General features: G+C 37.0%; 1 long non-coding RNA gene across 1 annotated transcript; it reads right to left on the reverse strand.

Moving 5' to 3' along the window:
- Positions 1-1,140: 1,140 nt before the first annotated feature.
- On the reverse strand, positions 1,141-15,995 carry LOC148132174 (uncharacterized). The gene is made up of 2 exons (XR_015747661.1): positions 15,168-15,995; positions 1,141-2,282 (listed from the first exon to the last, which is right to left on the reverse strand). It is a non-coding gene; the product is annotated as an uncharacterized LOC148132174 (long non-coding RNA).
- Positions 15,996-17,390: the final 1,395 nt, after the last annotated feature.

Here is a 17,390-nt window from a genome sequence, read left to right on the forward strand (position 1 = left end):
CCGGATTGGACAGACCAAGGGGCGGATGTGGCCCGCGGGCCGTAGTTTGCCCACCCCTGCTCTAGAAAGAATGCAGAGAAGAGCAACAAAGATGATTAGGGGACTGGAGGCTAAAACATATGAAGAACAGTTTCAGGAACTGGGTATGTCTAGTCTAATGAAAAGAAGGACTAGGGGAGACATGATAGCAGTGTTCCAATATCTCGGGGTCTGCCACAAAGAAGAGGGAGTCGAGCTATTCTCCAAAGCACCTGAGGGCAGGACAAGAAGCAATGGGTGGAAGCTAATCAAGGAGAGAAGCAACCTAGAACTAAGGAAAAATTTCCTGAGAGTTAGAACAATTGATCAGTGGAACAACTTGCCTCCAGAAGTTGTGAATGCTCCAACACTGGAAGTTTTTAAAAGGATATTGGATAACCATTTGTCTGAAATGGTGTAGGGTTTCCTGCCTAGGCAGGGGGTTGGACTAGAAGACCTCCAAGGTCCCTTCCAACTCTGTCTATTCTATTCTATTCTATTCTATTCTATTCTATTCTATTCTATTCTATTCTATTCTATTCCTTCCACTGAAACCTAACAGATGTCAGTGGTTCTGAAAATTACCTTGCCTGGGCCGTGAACATCGAACATTATACAGAGCCACTGATATTTGCATAGCAACTCCTTCCAGAAGAAAAGGTAAGCATATTACCGTATTCCGAAAGAAAAAGAAACCTTCATAAAGTGGCTTGAAACATCTTAAAAATTAAGGTATTTCTTATGGCATGTCTTGCTTGGATCCCTTTTTTTAAAAAAAAGAAAGATGAAAACCTATGGGGGAGGGGATATCCAGAGCTGTCCAAAATCCCCTATAAAATATTGTGCTGTGGCATATTTTAAGCATAATACTACTAGATGCCTCCTTGTTTCTATGATAAGTGGATAACTATTATCACCCATTACTTATTAAACAACTAGTAAAGACACAAGGTTTGCTGAAAAAAGAAAACCCCAAGGTTGTAAGACCTAGCACAGAAAAAGATATGCTAAGTAAAATTTTAGCAGCTGAACTTCTGCCTGGGAGGCTCTCTAACACAGAAGTAGTAAGAGCAGGTTGCTAGAAATAGCAGCAGTCCAAACCAAATAACTCACAAAAACATGGAATTGTCAGGTATTTATTTCCATTTGTTGATTCCAGAGGTGTGGATGTCTTCAAATAATTATTTACCCTTCCTCCCATTTTCATAACTCTCTATGCACAGTAACACTATTTTGCTTTGATCCACTGATTCTAAAGTAATTGATTGCCCAGCAACAATTGCACAGCGAGTCTGGCTAAAGCCTGATTGAGAGCTTATACTGTATATGATTCCAATAGAAGAGAATATATGTAGCTCAGGACTGAATCATGGAATCTTTGGTACTCTCTGAACTTGAATGTTTGATTGTAAATGTTTCATTATCCAACTAGGCTAGTCAGTAGGGGGTTTGCTGCCTTTTTACATACAGTAGTTTGCTCTTTTAATGTTGATGGGAGAGGTTTTCTTTTAGAAGTTCCTTGATTAAGGTATTGTTTTTCACTTGATTGTTTGATGTTAATTCTTGCTTATCTGAATGTAGCTGCTGGATTTGTTCTGGCCTTTTTGTTTCTTTCTTAGGTTTTTTTAATTGTCTTTTTTGAATGGTGTGTAAATGTGGTTTGTATGTCTACTGATGGCTGATTTGTCCAAATGTCAAGTTTCTAGGAATTCCCTAGTGTTTTTGGATTTAGCTTGGTTTAGGTTGCTCACAGTTTCCCTCTTGAAACAGTGGCTGAATCTGTCCATGTGTTATGAGAGTAAGGAATTTTCATCATGCCGTTTGACTGCTAGTTGATGTTCATGGATGTACTCTACTAATATTCTGTCTGTTTGTCCTACATAGTGGCTGTTAAAGTTGTTACACTCTATGTTATAGATTCCTATTTTTAATTCTTGGGCCAGTGGTTCTTTCGGTTTACTTTACATGATATGTAAACATTTAGTGTAAAACATTTAATTAGTTTTGTGCTCCAGTGATGCTGTGTGATTGTAATAATCGGTTGATTGTTTCCAAGATGTTTTTGACTTGTTGTTTTCTTCTTTCCTTGTGAATGTTATTCCTTTGATGATGTTGTTTCGTGTATCTTTTCTCTTCCCCTTTTTATGATGAAGATTATCATTTGCAAACTAGATCCATACTTTTGGTTGCATGTGTGGGAGTACTTTAAACATTGCGGTCCCACATATACAACCAAACATATGGATCCAGTATATTAACAATACCTGTAATAAAAAAAACAAAAAACCAACACATTATTCTTCCTGGATGTCATCATCTGCAGAGGAAAAAACAAATTAGAAATGCAAGTCTATCAAAAAATAACCCATACTAACCAAGTATTCTATTACCAAAATAATAACCGAGCAATGTAAGAACACTATTCAGACAAACAAAAACGCAGAGCACTAGAAAAAGGAAACAGACCACCTACACAACATCTTCCAAAAAATGGATTTTTTAAAAATAAAAAAGTGCCTAACCACTTAATCCACTTCAACACAACCAACCAAGCTACGTAAAGGTTAACAGCAGGGGTGGGATTCTACCAGTTCGCACCTATTCACTACAACTGGTTGTTAACATTCTAAGCAGTTTGGAGAACCAGTTGTTAGAAGAAATTACTGGCCTAATCCTGTAAGGAAGGCAGGAAGGAAACATTCTGGTGTTGCTTACAGAAACTGCCTCTCCATTAACCCTTATTACATTCTTGACAGGACTGGACTTCCTGTCTCAGGAACGTCTCTGGAGTTTTTTCCCCTCCTTTGCTGTTACTTTGCTTGTGTGGAGTGACCATTCAAAGTTACAATGGCACTGAAAAAAGTGACTTATGACCATTTTTCACAGTTACAACTGTTGCAGCATCCCCACAGTCATGAGACGCTAGGCAAGGAGATGCGTGCCTTGATGTGAGTGATATTGGGTTGGCCACGTCCAGCCAATAACATGACCACCAAGCCACGCCCACCAACTAAGCCATGCCCACAGAACCAGTTGTTAAAAAATTTGAATCCCACCCCTGGATAACAGTACCATACATAAAAAACATTTTAGAAACAACCAACATATTATTGCAACTATATAGCATCACCATAGTGCACAATTGACAAATAAAAATAAATAAAATACAAATAAATAAACAAACCAATTAAAACCCTCCAAACCATCTTACATAAATCCAAAGACCCAGTAGCCCAGGAAGAAGAAGAAAACAAGAGCCACCTACAATATACAGTCAATATGTAGAACAGATAGACAAAAGACAAGCAGAGCACATCCATGAACACCAACCAGCAATCAGAAGACACTATGAAAACTCAGTCTCACAGACTTAATCATAGTTTCAGCAGAAAAACTGTGAACATCCTAGGTGAAGCTAAATCTAAAAACACAATACCCAGTTGATTAAGACCAGGATGTGATGTTACTTTCAACTGCTTTCTGATAAAGTTCAAAGGTGGATAGATAGAATCAGCAATGCTCCTTGATTCAGCCAGTTACTTTGGGATGCATTTTGAAGAGAGGATAAAGCTTGAGCTCTCCTGAGCCTTAAATCTAGGCCTGCATTCTTTAAAAAAAAAATCCTTGCATGTTTTTGCTTTACTTATTCAAACAATTGATTTTATGCTATTTATACCTTGAACACATTCCTCCTCCTCTTTTAAAAAAAGTCATTGCATTTTTAACACAGAAAACTCTAATTGGTTTTATTCCTTTTTAAAAGCAAGTGTTGCCTGTTTTATTTGTTTTTTTCTGATTAATTTTTTAAACCAATGGAATCATGCTCTCCTTTCTTGCTTAGCAGAAACTATATACAGCCACAAACTCTCAGTGCATAATCCCAAAGTTGTATCATCGCTCATGCTGATAGCTCTTTGTCTCTTTATTGTGCAACCAAGAATTCCCCCCCCCCCTGAAATTGAGCATTGAGTGAAGCCAAATAAGTCTGTGGCAAAATATTATAAACCTCTTTACCTATTTATATGTCAAGTAAAGGTCAACAGATTATAAAATTCTTTAGATCTAGGGTTAGGATTAGATTTGGGCTCTTAGGTTATCTTTGAAGTATGCTGACTGTGAGAAGTGAGGCAGAGGCCAACTGAGAATTGCCATTTAAGGGACTTCCTGCCAATAGAGGCTTTTTCATATCTTTTAGTTGTGTGCCCAAATCCTGAGAGCAAAAAAACAGCCCACTGGAGGTTTTGGCCCCACACAGGACAGAATTCTTCCAGTGGTGAGAGCAAAAGGACTACTTGATGGAGAGTGTCAGCTTCATGCAGGGTCAAATCCCTCTAGTTATCTTTCACACCATTTAACAACCCAGAAGATTGCTTAATGACAGCAACCAGAAGTGCTGGGATTGCGGTTTTTTTAATAAAGCAGTCGTGTGATGTCTCACTTCACTCAAGGACCAAAGATTCTGGTCTCAATTGTGGTTATATGTCAAGATTACCTGTAATGTCCAACTCAGAATTACTTCAGATCCCCAACAAAAATTCCCTTCATACATAATGAAATAAAAAATAATGCCTATCCATGTACCCTGTACACTCACGTGTTTAATTCATATTGTGTTACAGTAATTGTCTGATTCATTTCAAAAATGAAATACCTAATCTGAGTAGGTGTTTTTTGATTGCAAAATTGCCTTTGTGCTGTATTCCACTTTCAAATCCTTTTGCAAGCTGGGAGGTGAAAGCAAATGATAGCAGGCTGACTATTCTAGAACCAAGCCTTCTTCTAACATGGTTGTATTCTATTCTGGGCGGACACCTGGAACACACTAAAACCCAGAAGTACCCACAAGATCTGGAGAGCTGCAATATTGCACAAGAAAATAATAGCTTTGCTCTCGTTAACAGTTGTACTGACACAGAATTAAGGTGGGGGGGGGAGGCCAAGCTGTCAAATTTAAATGTGTTTTAACTATCTGAATTAATTTTAGTTAATACAAGATAATTTGTGACGTATTTGGTTATCATTTTAGTGATACCAAATTCATTACCAGTCACTGGCAAAGTTCTTAAAAATTCAGGGAGATATTCAAAGATGCATCTCCCTATACAAAAAAATATAAACAAACATCAGCAGTTGATCAAGGAAATTTTTTATGATGTTTTATTTTATAAGACGAAATTACCAAATACCAGATTCCTTATCAGATTCCTTAATATCATCACAATGGCAGACCTTCTAATGTACTAGAAAAGATTGCTAAAATTCAGGGAGATATTGAGATATATCTGCCTTAAAAGTAGACTATACTTAATTGTATAGCACGGTCAAACATCAGGAGTTGACCACAGGTAAAGCTAACAGACAAAAAAAGGTTTAGTTTAGTATATAGATGCTATCCATATATTAACCTTCAATATATTATATTGAAATTATTACTTCTGCGGTGTCTTTGGGAGATGCTGTATCCAAGAATTCTGGGGGCACAGACTGAAATCAATCAACAATCACTGGTCTGAATTTTATGATTAACAAAAAGTATTGACAACGATGCATGCTTCTTATGCAGGCCAATGCAGTATGCATATTTGAAACTACCATAGAAGGGGCTAAGATCTTTATATGGAAAGGTGGTTTGATCATTTGTTTCTTAGCCAGAAATGTTAAACTATATACCCTTGTCTTTCCCAAGTAGCAGCAGATCAGCAAGCTGAGAAATAACTAGCTTTTCATTATCTGTAGTTTACCTTAATAGTGCTTAAGAAAGCTAAGCAGGGAGAGATCTAAGGTAGGTAATATTGGAATGAGAATTTACCAAACATTTTCCAAAAGGATGTTGAGAGGTTTAAAAAATGTAGATTAGAAAGTAATATAGTAATAATAATTAACCAAGAAAACTGCATGGAGATTTTTGTGACACTAGTGACAAGTTTTAGCTTTTGATTTTATCATCTGAAAATTTCCCCAGTCATATATCAGAAGTCATAAGCAAGGAGTAAGTCATAGGCATGGACTATTTCCCCATCCTTGAGTTCATGCAATATAATTCTGTTTAATTTCTCCTGCTACTTGCCTTAGGCAACATGTTACAACAGCTCATGCCCTCATTACTACTCCTTTGAAGTGCTCCAAAGTACTTGCCATAGCATTGCCTTTAAAGACCGTGAGAAGCTGAGTTAATCTAAAATGCAGTGGTCATCTCATTCCCATTATTAGGAACATATTAACATACAGTGTGGGCCCTGCATTGGCCACTAATTAACTTCTAGGTGCAACTGAAGCACTGGTTTTGATGCACTGCTGCTGAATTGGCCTAATCTATCTAGAAAAAAAAAAATATGGATTCCCATTATTGGAAAATAGAAGCTGAAGCCGGGAAAGGCCTCTTTTCAATATCGATTCACTCTCCTATGGATGCCATCCCTAACTACAATCAAGAAGACATTGAAAATGGAGCTGTTCCCAATTATTTTCCCCTGTTTGGGATAATCTTTTGTTTTATTGCTGTTTTGATTCAAAGTTACAAATTTTTGTTTTATGATTTTAAGTTTATTGTAGATGTTCTCAAACTGTTGTTTATGTAAATTGCTGAGAGTTGAACCTATTGCAACTCAATAAAACAAATATCATTTAATATTTATTTTAAAAATAAAAATAAACAATATATATTTGCCTAATAATAGTAATAGTAAAGTTACCAATGTCTCTCCTTGCTTTTAATAGTGTATATTAACTTATTAATTTAGCTGGTTCTTTAGTCTGTCATATTCCCTTTCCATTACACATTTTTTATGGATTCTAAATTAATCACACACACACACACACACACACACACACACACACACAAACAAACAAGTATAGGTTTCCCCTTTTTTACTATTTTGAGTGTAACACCTTAATGATTAGAATATACCTTTATTTCCTCATCTTAATTCCCAGTGAACCATTAATCATTACATCTTTTCAATTGGATTCTGCAGCATATTTCCCCCCCTTTATTTTTAATAAGAGTTATCAGTATCTATATTACCCTATTTTCTAAATATTTTTAGTTGCAGAAATATTCTTATTACCCCTTGTCACCCTGCAGAATCCTCTTTTTAATTCATCAACCATTATCTCTGAAAAAAACAATTTCTTTTCAACCTTTTACTATTTCTGTATTTATTTATTTCATATGCCTGTTTCTTACTGTTCCTCCTCCCCCTCTTTTCCCCATATCTTTTCTCATTCCAGCTTATATCCCTCTCTTTCTTAATATCTTCCTTTCCCCTTTTCTGCTGGGTCTTTCTGCCTTTCCTGACTTCACAAGTATTCCCTCTTTTAATTGCCTTCTTAAATCTCAACTTTTTAACCTTCCTTCTTTCCCCACTTCTTTGTAGCGTTCTTTGTTTTAATTGTCTATTTAAAATGTCTTCTCCTTGAATCGACTCCTCCTCCTCTGAAACTCTTTCTTCTTGTTCTTCAATAGCCATTTCCATTTTTTCTAGGATAGAGCAAAGTGATTAGCCTCTTTCCTGTAGTAATTCTCTCATATTTTTAAGTTCCATTTTTAATTCCCGAAGAGATATCATCATTACACGCTCCTATATTTTATGATTGTTAAAGTCCACAAAGAAAAACCACTTTTACTTTCCTTCTTTCTTCTTTCAATTTTCTAAGGTTCTCAGTTATTCCAGTCCAAAGTTTATACCAAAAACATCAGTCAGTCCCACAAACAGTCTTTCCTTGCTTTTTTTTTTTTTTTCTGGTTCTGCTTTCACTTTCTAAAATTCTTACTTTGTTTCAATATTTCTGTAATGTTATATCCACACAAGTTCATTCAAAAACAGGATGCTTTCCCTTTTATTTGAGCCAAATTTTTGTCAAGAGGTGACACTCTCCATTATACAAAGTCTTCACCTTTTTCCCCTATTTTTTTATTTAAGGTTTTTCGAACCTCAATATTCCAACGCAGTCCAGTCTCCAATTTGTAAACTTTGTTATTATTATTCTTTGACAATCTTAAGTCCAGCTTTATTTTATGCCTGTTTATTCCCAAAATATTTTAGTCCAATTTTGTTAAATCTTTAATTCCAGCTTCTTCCTTTCCCGGTTCGAAGCCCCGCTTAGCTGTTAAAAATATTTTCTTTTCTTCTCTCTGTCCCTTTGTAATTTCGCCGCTCACTTTTCTTTTCTTAAAAGTTCTATGTTACCTTAATCCCGGGGGTTTAGTTGTATTGCCCAGTTGTCCTGGTTAAGATGTTATCCACCTCTTTCTTCCCTCCTGCACAAAGCTTAATCCAGCTGAGTCGTCCTCTTCGGGGTGGCCATTTTAGACCACCGCAGCAGTCGTCTTCGGGGGGGAAAAAAACAAGCCCAAGGGGGAGATGTGGCTCCCCACAATCTGGCTTGCTGCTTCCCCTTACTCCGCTGCCCCTCCAAGGCAGTTTCAGCCCCTAATCATAACAATTGGGGCTCTCCGACGAAAGAGCACGGACCATAGCCGCAGAGAGTTGCGATCTACCGTCCGTCAGCGAGGAGGCTGTATGTATTTGAAATAATTGAAATGAAACAAAAAGATGCTTCGATTGAGATTAATGAAAGAGGCCAGAATTAATGTGTTTGTTTCTCTTCTTATTGAAAATTTGAAATGGAAAAGGTAATAATAGAATTAAGTATCCATATATGAATGTATAATTGCTGTCATATTTCTATGTAAAGGTGAGAATCTATAAAAAAAAGTGTAATGGAAAGGGAATATGACAGACTAAAGAACCAGCTAAATTAATAAGTTAATATATACTATTAAAAGCAAGGAGAGACATTGGTAACTTTATTATTACTATTATTAGGCAAATACATATTGTTTATTTTTATTTTTAAAATAAATATTAAAGAATTATATTTGAAATAATTGAAATGAAACAAAAAGATGTTTCGATTGAGATTAATGAAAGAGGCTAGAATTAATGTGTTTGTTTCTCTCCTTACTGAAAATTTGGAATGGAAAAGGTAATAATAGAATTAAGTATGCATATATGAATGTATAATTGCTGTCATATTTGTATGTAAAGGTGACGACCCGGAAATATGTTGTCCACTAAAAAGAGATTTTTGTTTTCAAACTGAAAAACTGAATAAAATTTGTTTAAAAAATAAATAAATAAAACAAATATCAGAGTTAGGAAATGCTCAAGCAGCACTGCACACTACAGTAATCCACAGAAATCATTATGGCTCTAGAAAAACCTGTATGCATTTTCAATCAGGTGTTACGACATCTCAAAGATTATTCTAGTTCTGAAACCATAAATTGTGAGGCAAGGACGGCGACATTATGCAACCCACCATTTATATTGGCCCAAGTAGGGCAATCAGTCTACAAAGCGATGTGCAATTCCCTTTGGAATTCTTCAGGGTTAGTAAAAATACCAGTACATTATGTAACATGTGTCAGGGGACCAAGGAACATGCACATGCAAAGCCCCAAGGCTGTGGACCTGTTGTATAGGCTTTGTAGCCCAAAGGGTCTGTGAAGGTCCTCTGTGTCTGGAGAACAGGAGAAACTATCTCATCCCCCCTTCTTCTGCTTTTCCTTCTCTAGCCCACCAACCCCACCAAGTTTCTTCATCTACGACACCACTAGAAAGAAAGGGTGTGGCAACCCAAATTTTGTAGAAGAACTTGTAAAAAACCTGCAAATACCATGTTGTTCTGCTCTTTTAAGGCAACAAGAATTGCCCATGCTACAAGTGCCAGCTGAGCATGGAAGACAAGGTGAAGAAACTACAAACAAAACTTCCATCATCTAGCTTCTCAAGAAAGATAAGGAATTCATTAATTGGACATAAGAATCTTTCAGAATTATAGTGGTACCAAGCAGGGTGGGATACCACAGGGTTAACAACTGGTTCGGGTTTACGAGCTTCCCTGCCTGCTGTGAGCCACCTGCCTGTCAATCCTCATTAGCACGTCATTAGCATGCGAGAAGCAGCCTTTGAAACAGCCCTCTTTTCTTGTTTTTAACTACAGCTGTGCCTAGTTTGGCAGCTGAAGTTGAAAAATCAGGAAATAAAGATCAGGTAAGAACCTGGGTGGGTGGCTGGGCAAAAACATCAGCAGACATAGAACCGGTTCTATGTCTGCTTCTCTTCAGAGCTACCAGTTCTACAGAGGTGGACAAACAACATACGTGACCAAGCCATCTGTAAAATTGTGTCTTTCTGCAGTCCACCCTTGTTCATTATGTTTCTGGATGAGAAGCAGCTGTTATAAACTTCAGAGACTGAAAAGTTCTGAATGTGAGATGAGAACAAGGACTATTTTTTCCATTGTTTGAGATACCAAACATACTACAAGAAACTCTGCCTGAATGTTACTCTATTTATTTTCTAAGGCAGCAATGCATTGTATCTGTTTTGCACTTTTTTCCTGTGTAATTTTCTCTATACACATTGAATCATATTTTATATAGTAATATAGTAATTCCTTATTCTTCATCCTCTCGTCTGTAGCACCAGCTGTTTCTTTAATTCTAGTAACTAGGTTTATACATGAAATGGGAAGTGTGTTTTGCTTCAAGAATCATTTGGAACCAGCCAGTTGAAAAGAAATGAAACCTGGAAGAAGCTTCTCTGTATTTGTCAAAAAGTAAATATGGGGGCTACAATTGCACCGTGGAAACCCCATATCTTTTTAATGTACACTGGACTTGTCACCCACATTGAAAAAGGGCTGGGGTTTAACCATGCAGTTGTGGGTGCAAACTGACCTTTATTTTTTAATCTCCCCACCTCTGGACACCTCTGCCTGGAACATTTTGGTACTTTTAGGTTTCACATGAAACAAAATTCACAACAATCCTGAAATTATTTTATGCAGTGTGTTGCACAAAGTGCTTCATTTCTTCCTCCTCCTGTCCTTTAATCTTCTTAAGCAGATTTTCCCTGAGCTGTAGGAATATTTGAAGTAGCAAATATTCTTGGTCTATGGAAAGCTTTCCATAAGTGATATGTGTTTATTTTCTTTTACCTAGACTTATTCTTAAGTAGACCTAGGTCTAGTTATGTGGGAACTACAACACAGTATTAGAAATTATATTAAAAGTTAAGTTTTGAGGCGATATTTGTTATACAGATCTCCAAGTATTTTATGGAAATACTAAGGCTTAAGCAACGAAGTGATTAACAGCAGAGTTGCTTCTTTGAGCTTTTAGTCAGCCAAAAAAAAAAAAAGTAGCAGACAAAGGAATGGGGCAATGCAATGGAGAGCTTTGAAGATCAAGACTTCTGTCATTGTATTTTAGTGTTATATAGAAATGCTCCAAACAAATAAGCAAGAATAAAAGAGGATTTCTTCTGCATCCCAGAATAGAAGCCCAGGGAAAGATTTAAAGAATGTCACATATCACTGTGACAAGAGCATATTCTATCTGGAGGTAAGGTTAAAAAAAAGGGGGGGCAGAAGGTCAGTTTGTGAATCAGAATGTTGTTGAGGAGAGGAAAAGAAAGGCAACACGTTTGCAATTATACCAAAGGAATAAAATGATCACTCTGTGAATTCAGTTTGGAAGCAAAGGAAGACAAATAATTGAAGGGTGTAAGTGGAATAATTACTTAATTTTAATGTATGTGTCTTATTTTAGCTGAGTTAAAATATAGGGTTTTTTAATGATTCAATAAGTTGTGTGAATCCAGTCAGTGAACAATGGTACATAAAATAGTATCTGAGACTTATGGATATCTCATTTCCTCTGTTCCTGGAGAACTTCTGAATGTTATCCCTGCATGGGACATACAGGTGGAACTCAAAAAATTAGAATATCGTGCAAAAGTTCATTTATTTCAGTAATGTAACTTAAAAGGTGAAACTAATATATGAGATAGACTCATTACATGCAAAGCAAGATAGTTCAAGCCGTGATTTGTCATAATTGAGATGATTATGACTTACAGCTCATGAAAACCCCAAATCCACAATCTCAGAAAATTAGAATATTGTGAAAAGGTTCAATATTCTAGGCTCAAAGTGTCCCATTCTAACCAGCTAATTAAGCCATAACACCTGCAAAGGGTTCCTGAGCCTTTAAATGGTCTCTCAGTCTGGTTCAGTAGGAATCACAATCGTGGGAAAGACTGCTGACCTGACAGTTGTGCAGAAAACCATTATTGACACCCTCCATAAGGAGGGAAAGCCTCAAAAGGTATTTGCAAAAGAAGTTGGATATTCCCAAAGTGCTGTATCAAAGCACATTAATAGAAAGTTATGTGGAAGGGAAAAGTGTGGAAGAAAAAGGTGTACAAGCAGCAGGGATGACCGCAGCCTGGAGGATTGTCAGGAAAAGGCCATTCAAAAGTGTTGGGGACTTTCACAAGGAGTGGACTGAGGCTGGAGTCAGTGCATCAACAGCCACCACACACAGACGGATCCTGAACATGGGCTTCAAATGTCGTATTCCTCTTGTCAAGCCGCTCCTGAACAACGTCAGAAGCGTCTTACCTGGGCTAACGAAAAACAGAACTGGTCTGTTGCTCAGTAGTCCAAAGTCCTCTTTTCTGATGAGAGCAACTTTTGCATCTCATTTGGAAACCAAGGACCCAGAGTCTGGAGGAAGAATAGAGAGGCACACACTGCAAGATGCTTGAAGTCCAGTGTGAAGTTTCCAGTCTTGTTGATTTGGGGAGCCATGTCATCTGCTGGTGTTGGTCCAATGTGCTTCATTAAGTCCAGGGTCAATGCAGCCGTCTACCAGGAGATTTTGGAGCACTTCATGCTTCCTTCTACAGACAAGCTTTATGGGGATGCTGACTTCATTTTCCAGCAGGACTTGGCACCTGCCCACACTGCCAAAAGCACCAAAACCTGGTTCAATGACCGTGGGATTACTGTCTTGATTGGCCAGCAAACTCGCCTGACCTGAACCCCATAGAGAATCTATGGGGCATTGCCAAGAGAAAGATGAGAGACATGAGACCAAACAATGCAGAAGAGCTGAAGGCCGCTGTTGAAGCATCCTGATCTTTCATAACACCTCAGCAGTGCCACAGGCTGATAGCTTCCATGTCACACCTCATTGAGGCAGTAATTGCTGCAAAAGGGCCCCAAACCAAGTACTGAGTACATATGCATGCTTATACTTTTCAGAGGTCCAATATTGTTCTATGTACAATCCTTGTTTTATTGATTGCATGTAATATTCTAATTTTCTGAGATTGTGGATTTGGGGTTTTCATGAACTGTAAGCCATAATCATCACAATTATGACAAATCACAGCTTGAACTATCTTGCTTTGCATGTAATGAGTCTATCTCATATATTAGTTTTACCTTTTAAGTTGCATTACTGAAATAAATGAACTTTTGCACGATATTCTAATTTTTTGAGTTTCACCTATATACAATTTTTTGATGTTTTAAGTTACATTTTTTTATTAAAAAAAACATTGATGTGACTTCGTAGTTCCATCAGGATTCACAGTGGTGTAATCAATAAAGATACCGACATATTACCAGTGCCAATTGGCATGTTACCAGTTATCAGTATCAGCACACTGTAAAAAGGAAAATGCACACTGAGAGTGGAAATATTGTGCCATTTTCATTTTTGTGAAGCTGTAATGATCTGATTAACTTTCTTATTTTCTTTGGTACTTCTTTGAAATCTCCCATTTCAGATGGTCTGTGAATGCAGGGAACAAAGTTACAAACAACAGGAGAAGCCCAACTGCACAAGAACAAAGAAAAGAAATAAGCAAATCTGAGTAATCTTGTTCTATTGGCTTTTGCTGCTCCTTTTTTCCCAAACAGATCAAACATGTCCTGAGATGGTCATGTCACAGATGAATGGATGCATCCTGAATGAAATACCCATGAATCTCTTAGGTCAGGCAATATACATGCATGAAGGACTCCCCTCCCCCAAAAGATTATGGGAAAAAGGATGGAGGGGAATGTCCTTTGGGGGAAAATAGCCCTAGATATCAGAATGCAAATAGACTTAAATTGATTCAGGGATTTTCACTGGTTGGTGTTGAGGAGATTCAGTTTCCTTCAATAAGTTACACAAAACATGAATAGAGTTATCTTAACTAGAAGTATAGGTGGGCTTGTTGCAAATAAACAAGAAAGCCATGGTGGCACAGTGATCAGAATGCAGTATTGCAGGCTAACTCACTGTTGACTGCCAGGAGTTCGATTCTGACCAACTCAATGTTGACACAGCCTTCCATCCTTCCGAGGACCCAGATTGTTGGGGGCATTATGGTGACTCTGTAAACCTCTTAGTGAGGTCTGTAAGACAATGTGAAGTGGTATATAAGGCTAAAGTGCTATTGCTAAAGTAAGCACTCAAGGAACCTTGCAATAATATGGTTCTTCTCTTCAATGATGTGCTCCTTTTTCAATTGAAACCATGACAACTTTCATTAATATTAGCATTTTGCAGAAGCAAACCCTCCAGAGTGGCCGGAAAAGAAAGTTCTGTTCTACAGGAAAAGAACACGAATTTCTAGATATTTTAATGAGGACATGTGCCACTATTGTAGCACATAGGCACAGAAACTTCTCTGTTCAAAACAAGCAATGCCAAAGGATCTGGAAATGAAAGCAACTGCTGTGACCTTACAAATTGAGAGCAAAACATTCAAGCTAGACACAAGGGTTATCGCTGCTTATTGTAAAGCCACAAACAACAGAGGACAACTGGTTGCATAAGAACAAAGGCAGTTGGCAAATCCCAGCAAACTTATTATATTTATTTTATATATATTTTTTCTGTAAACATATCAACAAGTTTAGTCACAAGGTGGTCATGTCACAGTGAATGGATGCATTGTGAGTGAATTATATCAGCATTTTAGATCAGACAATGTAAATGCATGAAGGAATACATGAAGGCCACCCTTCCTTCTGATTACGGGAAAAAGATAAATAGTGATGGCTTTTTAAAATAACACTGAGGACACAATGCAATTACAGAAGTTCTGGAATTCTGCATTGAAAATCCAAACTAACTTCTCTAATTATAAAATCTAAAGTAACTGGAACTGATTTTCCATTTCATTAGACTCAGGCAAGACAGCACAAATGTTCAATTTATTCAGTAATAAACTGAAGTTAGCTATCAGCAAAATAGAGATACCGTGAATAGGCAGCTTGCAAGTCTGGAAAAGTACCTGGAGCTATATTCCTCTTGCAGAGGCATATACACAGTTCGGGTCATGGATTCATCTATATCACTCGAGGCCTAGGTGTCACTGGATGCATTCAACCATCTCTATCTCACTTCGCAGTTGCAACTCCCAGGGGATGGCCTGATCACCTTGGTACATGATCTTTGGGTTATTGCAGTGCACTCTATAAGGGTCTGCCCTTTGAAGATGGAAACTAGAGTTAGTGAAAAATACAGCGGCAAGCCTGTTATCTGGAACAGTCTTAACAGACCAAGCAACACTAGCTAGCCCTAGAAGAATTGCACCAGATGCCTGTAACATTACCCCTTGGATGAGGATATTGGATGAGGATATTACACTCTGTAGCAGCAGAGAGGGGCTTTCCTGAGTCTCCTAGGGCTGAGCAGCACATTATTGGGAGAATGGGGGATGAGCCCAGCTGTACAATACCTTTCCCTAGAGGCCTGGCTGTTGGCAATACTACCTGCCTTTTGGTACCAGGTAGTTTTCCTTGCTGTAACTTATGACTTTTGTCTTTTAAGTGCCTCTCTGTCAGGGTAATTTATTTGTGTATTTTAAAGAGTATGATTTAAAATAATCTATTACTTATTTGGCTTTATTGTATTATCTTATTACTTGTTGCCACACTGTTGGAATAATAACTGGCCTAAATGTTTAAATTGGTCAATAATCAGACAGGTTGTCTGTCTGGGCTGAATCAGGTAATGATAATCTGTATATGTTAGCATGTTACAGTCTTCTAATTTTGTGTAAAAGTATCTTCTCTATTTTTAAAATTATAATTATTGCTAGTATTATATGTTTATCCCACTTTTTTAAATACAGTATACTGTAACTCAAAGTGGTAAATGTACCTAATACTCCTATTCTCAGCTTGTCATTAATCCATACAGTAACATAGCTTTCCTATTCTAATATACAGCTTTATTATTTGTTCTGTGCTTTCATCAGGTCAGAAGTATACATTGACTTACATCCTTGTAAAAATGTCAAGCTGTTATTCAGAGCAGTTCATCCCTCTGTACGTTAAATGAAGCACAAGCTTATATTTATTCAGTCACAATATAGGATTTCTCTGTGAGAAAATGAATGTACTTCTACTAATTCAAATAGGGTTTTTTTGTTCTCTATGCAAGATTTTCTCATATTCTTTGATTTTTCTGAAAGAGAATTACCTAAAATAAATATTCCCTGAAAGTTTAATGTCTTGTATCTATTGAGTTTAAAAACATTTAAAACTAATTTATTTTCATAGTCCATGTATTTTTTTTCCTTACAACATTTAAATAACTGTCAGGAAGAACATCAAATCTTGCTGAAGCTGCTTCATTGCAAACTATGCTTCTCAAATTATACAAAATGCAAATGAAAGGCAATTATGTACTACATAACATACATGTCAATGGAATAATTTTCTTCAATTCATGGAATAATAAATAAACATTAGTTCCAGCAGTTAATAAAAAAGTAGGACAATTGATTAAGGATTTTATTGCATAACAATAACTGAGACTCAGCACAGGGTGACATCCAAGTCATGCCAATGTCTCTTGTATACCATCAATCAATGGTTGTTGTTGGACCTACATTAATGTAGCATTAAAAAAGAATGAAATCAGTAATGAGAGAAAGCAGTAAGAAAAAGTGCAAGTATATTGCAATAGAATCAATGCTACAATTGAGCCAACAATTTATAAGTTTTTAAAAAAGCACAAAAGAAAGCAGAAGAATTTTAGTTAAGAACTGTAAAAGCCTTCCTCAAGAAAGCATTAGGGATGTTGGGCAAACACTGTATTGGAAAAGCTTCTCATAGTACTGGTACCAACATGGAAAATCGAACTTGGGAAAACTGCACTGCCTACTAAACCATCTATGCAGGTATCCTGTTTGAAAGCTTGCCTCTGAGGTTTTTACTGCTCCAAGTTCCCCCAAAGAGGATCTCTTGAATATTAGGATTTTCCCACTTCCCTGCTATATCTGTATTTTTCTACTTATACTCTAGAAGTTCTCCTAATTCGCCAAAGTAATTTCAGAGAGGTAAGAAGAAACTGTAAAAAAGATGAAAATCCATTCCACCAGTGCTCAATCATTAGCTTAGATAAAGTAACCGTCCCTCTGTTTAAATTCAGTTAATAAATAAAACTCTATTGAGAAATTATGCTCATTTCCAATTCAAGCTTGCCTTTGTTTCTTTCTCAGCTGGGG

Source organism: Notechis scutatus, chromosome 2, assembly GCF_049901735.1.
Source record: "Notechis scutatus isolate UNSWTSFEM ecotype Mainland chromosome 2, rNotScu1.2, whole genome shotgun sequence".
Lineage (NCBI taxonomy): Eukaryota > Metazoa > Chordata > Lepidosauria > Squamata > Elapidae > Notechis > Notechis scutatus.